Source organism: Odocoileus virginianus, chromosome 14 (assembly GCF_023699985.2).
Source record: "Odocoileus virginianus isolate 20LAN1187 ecotype Illinois chromosome 14, Ovbor_1.2, whole genome shotgun sequence".
Taxonomy (NCBI): Eukaryota; Metazoa; Chordata; class Mammalia; order Artiodactyla; family Cervidae; genus Odocoileus; species Odocoileus virginianus.
The window spans coordinates 65,695,255-65,699,848 of record NC_069687.1 but is presented as its reverse complement, the minus strand read 5'-3'; the positions used below and the strand labels follow the sequence as shown (position 1 = coordinate 65,699,848).

The 4,594-nt window shown below is 50.2% G+C and overlaps 1 non-coding gene across 1 annotated transcript; it reads right to left on the bottom strand.

The window, feature by feature from the left end:
* Positions 1-207: 207 nt before the first annotated feature.
* Positions 208-314, bottom strand: LOC139038299 (U6 spliceosomal RNA). The gene has a single exon (XR_011491298.1). It is a non-coding gene; the product is annotated as a U6 spliceosomal RNA (small nuclear RNA).
* Positions 315-4,594: the final 4,280 nt, after the last annotated feature.

Genomic DNA, 4,594 nt, shown 5'->3' with positions numbered 1-4,594 from the left:
TACAAGAGTCGAAAAGTGTGAGAGCCGCTCAGTCCTGTCTGACTGTTTGTGATCGCATGGACTAAACAGTCCATGGAATTCTCCAGGCCAGAATACTGGAGCGGGTAGCCTTTCCCTTCTCCAGAGGATCTTCCCAACCCAGGGATGGAACCCAGGTCTCCCAGATTGCAGGCGGATTCTTCACCAGCGGAGCCACCAGGGGAGCCAGCAAACAAGGAGCGCCTCACAAGCGTGAGTGTCATCCTTGCGCTGGTGCCGCGCCCACCTTCTCTGCATCATTCCGGGTTCAGTATACGTGCTGCCGAGGAGAGTACACAAGGGGAGAAGGTGGGCGATAACTCAGGTCTCCTTTGTCAGAGCATAAAGCTTCCACTCGGCTAAAACACAAGACAGTTTTTCCAAACCCTCCACCATTCACTTTGTCTGACGTGCTTAGTGATGGCAACCCTGCTGCAGACTCAGCGTGGAGTGCCTGGGATGGAAAGACGGGGCGCTCACTCCCTGTCCTTACAGAGTCTGTGGCCTAGGGGACCACAGCGGCTGAGGGCTCCCCAGCCCGTCCGGGCACAGCACTGGGGTGCAGAGGCTCAGACCCGGGACAGTCTGCAGACAGGCCTTCCGTTCATTATGTCAAACCGCTGTCCTCTGTGATTCTTGGTCTCCTCATCTGTTAAAGGGGCATATCTATAGTACCCGCTTCAGTGGGCTGGTGTGAGGGCTAAGTAAGTTGACACGGTGCCCGGCACAGTCAGCACTCAATAAATGGTGCTTACTTAAAGGTCCAGGAAAGAAAATGGCAAAGGACAAGGTAGAAGTGTCTAGAATTCAGTACAACAACTGATTTTGTGTGTCTGTCTCAACGGTTTTTTTTTAAATATTTCTGTACAGTGTCTGTACTGGGCACAAAACAACACCTTGAAACAGGTATTGTTATTTTCTTCCCATTTTGCAGATGAGCAAACTGAGGGCCAGTGATAGAAAGTTCTTCAAGATCACACAGCAAGAAAGGATAGAAGACCGTGTCCCCAAATGGTCCTCCCCACATTGGACTGCCCCCTCATTACATGGAGGAAGGAGTTTGGCTGTCATTTTGCTGTGGACAGAACAAGAAAACCAAGGTTTCATTGGTGATATGAAGGGCTCAACGGAGATGAGGAGGTGCTGGCAGCAAGGACTGTTATATCAGAATGAGTGGCTCCAACAAAAGCAGAACTCCAGGAAGATTCTCAGGAGGCAGGATGGACTGCAAGATGACATCCCAACATCAGGCCTGTCTTCTCTGAAAGATTCTCTATGGTCCCACAGAGAAGAGGCAGGAGGGGGAATGAAAAAGATGACCAGCTGTAGGATGCTTCACTTCTCCCAAGTTCCCAAAACATTTTCCACTTTCAGGATGATCTCCCCCAGTCACTGACAGTGAATCTACTGTTGTTTCCCACACCTCCACCTCCTCCCCTCAGCCAAAGCAAGAAATCTTGATGGATTTCTGGACCCTTTGGTACTGAATGACTGTGATAGAATGATCTGGTATCTGCTGACACAGAAGAATCCCCCAACCAAGAGTTTTGGTTGATCTAAGTCAAAGTTGGCTGATAACTTATGTGCCTGCCACCCTTCCTTCCTCGACCATGCAGACATCATAAATTGATCATGGTGCTCCTTTCTCTAAGATCTGAGACAGCCAGTGTATTCATATCCTAGTGCAGCCTCAACAAAGTGCCACATACTGAGTGGCTTAAACAGCAGGAATTTATTCTCTCACAGTTCCAGGGGCTGGAAACCAAACATAAGGTATCAGCAGGCCCTCACTCCCTCTGAGGGTTCTCAGCTCAGTTCAGTTCAGTCGCTCAGTCGTGTCCAACTCTTTGTGACCCCATGGACTGCAGCACGCCAGGCCTCCCTGCCCATTACCAACTACCAGAGCTTGCTCAAACTCATATCCATCGAGTCGGTGATGCCATCCAACCATCTCATCCTCTGTCATCCCCTTCTCCCGCCTTTAATTTCCCCAGCATCAGGGTCTTTTCCAGTGAGTCAGTTCTTCACATCAGGTGGCCAAAGTGTTGGAGTTTCAGCTTCAGCATCAGTCCTTCCAATGAACACCCAGGACTGATATCCTTTAGAATGGACTGGTTGGATCTCCTTGCCATCCAAGGGACTCTCAAGAGTCTTCTCCAACACCAGAGTTCAAAAGCATCAATTCTTCAGCACTCAGCTTTCTTTATAGGGTTCTAGGAGAGAAGTTTTCTCTGCCTCTTCCGGTTTCCGGTATGTCGAGGCTCTCCTTGGCTTGTTTGCATCACTCTTATCTCTGTCTTCATACGGCTTTCTCCCTTCTGTGTGTCGTGTCTCTGCTCTTCTACTTCCTATAAGGACACTTATCAATGATCTTAGGACCCACTGGAAACTCTAGGATAAACTCATTACAAGACCCTTAACCTAATTACATCAGCAAATGTATTTTTCCAGATTTTCTAATCCTTATTTTCTAATAAAACAGCACTCATAGGCTCCAGGGGTTCAGATGTGAACCTTCTGGGGAGGGGGGGTGGTCACCATTCAACCCACTACAGCCACAGACCCTTTCCCAGTATAGTGTTCAAATGAACTGGCCCACCCTAGGCAATGTTGGCCCATGCAATGAAATCTTTTTATGATCTCTAGTCTAAATCAAACCTAGTGATTTGATATAACTATAAATGTTTGTGGGGTGCCATTTATGTAAGAGCCTCAATAATCTGAGCTGTGCAAGGGGCGGTGGTGAAAACTAAGAGAGATATATATCAAAAAAACATGTGGCTGGCACAGGATGGACTGTTTAGTAAATTTTCATTGGCCCTCCCAGGCACCTTGCTGTGTCCCATAAGACACGGTCTCTACGCTTCGGGAAAGGCCCTGGTAAGAGCTAAACCTCAGGAAACTCTGAAGGGAGGCGCCCCCCCAAAATGTTTCCTCCCACTGTAATCACCCGGTTTACACATCTCCCCCAAACCTTGCTTTTATTTAACAAATATGTTTTAGCTGTTACTCTGGCTCAGTCCTGTGCCGGCTTCGCAGATAAGATGGCTGATAAACCCTATGGGATGGAGCCCACTGAAGGAGACAGGCTGGAACAGGCTTTCGGTGGAAATAAAGCTGTGAGCACAGATTGTACTCAGGGCTGTGCAGGGGGAGGTGTACTGAAAAAGTTTCAAGGCTCTACTTCAGATGGGAGGTCAGGGAAGTCCCTCTAAGGAAGAAAGATAAAGATGACAAGGCTTAGCCAAGACACGAGCTAAGGAAAGATAGACTGAGAAGCCAGTGGGGCTGAGTCTGCACCTACGCCGGTCACCTCTGTACCCGCAGGAGCCCACTGAGGAGACACAGAATCACCTGTAATGGAAAGGTGCTTGTCTGACCCATTTTACAGATGGGAAGGGCAAGGCAGAACACCTGAGCCTGCACTCAGAGCCCGGGTTTCTGTGGATGACGACAGCCTGGCACGTGCTGACTGCCAGCTTGCAGAGGTGGCCCCTGCTGCCTACCTGCGTCCCCTGGGACCCCCCTTCCCGGCCCTCCCCGCTGGCTCAGGCTCCCTGAAGGAGATACGTGCCAAACCAGGGTTAGGGGAAGAGCGGGAGGAGGACAAGGAGGCTTCATTTCAACCTGGCACAAAGTGAATACTTTATGGCAAGAACCAGATGAGCAGGTGGCCTGGGATGCTGAAAAACTGCAAGAAACATGCCAATTCCCAGCAAGAGCACCAGAGGATGACTCTATTGGGAAACGTCTCCGCTGCTGTACACAGGCCCAACCAGACAGACCCTCCCCCGGCATCTTTCCCCCGGCGGCCCTCACTGTGCCCTCTGCCTTGCTGACTCTTGCATACCATTCAGACTCACCCCCCCGCCCCGGGGGGTTAGGCACCCTCTCGGGCTCTCTTAATACTCTGTGATCTCCTCTCCTACACTGCCTGCAAGGTGTGTATCTCTTGCTATTTTCTTGGTAAACTCCCACTGGCCAGATGATGACCTTGTTAAGATCACAGATCATAGACCTCTGTTGTGTGAACCCAGCATCTGAATCTGGCTTATGTAAGTACCCAACAAAATCATGACAAATAGGTATATGAAGGAAAAAAAAAAGAATCAACAATCTATCAATCAAAATTAATGTGTAAACAGGCTGTGTGTGAGTGTCAGAGCCACAGTTTGGGCCCAGGCATGCCTCATCTTGAACCCCAAACTCTATAGGTACCTCGGTCCTTTAGGGACATGTGGACTGCTAGAGCGCCCAGTGAGTCTGGGGCAGGAGAGGAGGGTATAAGGGGACGGGTTGGGTGCTGGGTGGAAATCCACTTACTCTTCCACTATTGAGCACCTCCTGTGCGTGTGGCACTATGTTAATGCAGTAAACCCTGATGTAAGACCCGACCTCTGCCCTCAAGGAGGTCACAGGCAGGCTGGGCAGACACCCTGACAGGTGCTGGGAGGTGTGTGGTGGGGGGCGGGCAGGGGCTGATGCAGGAGAAGACAAACCCAGATCAAGTTCCACTTTGGGTGAAAATTGGACCCCAGCTCAGGGGTGTGACCTACCCTAGATCCCACAGAGGCCT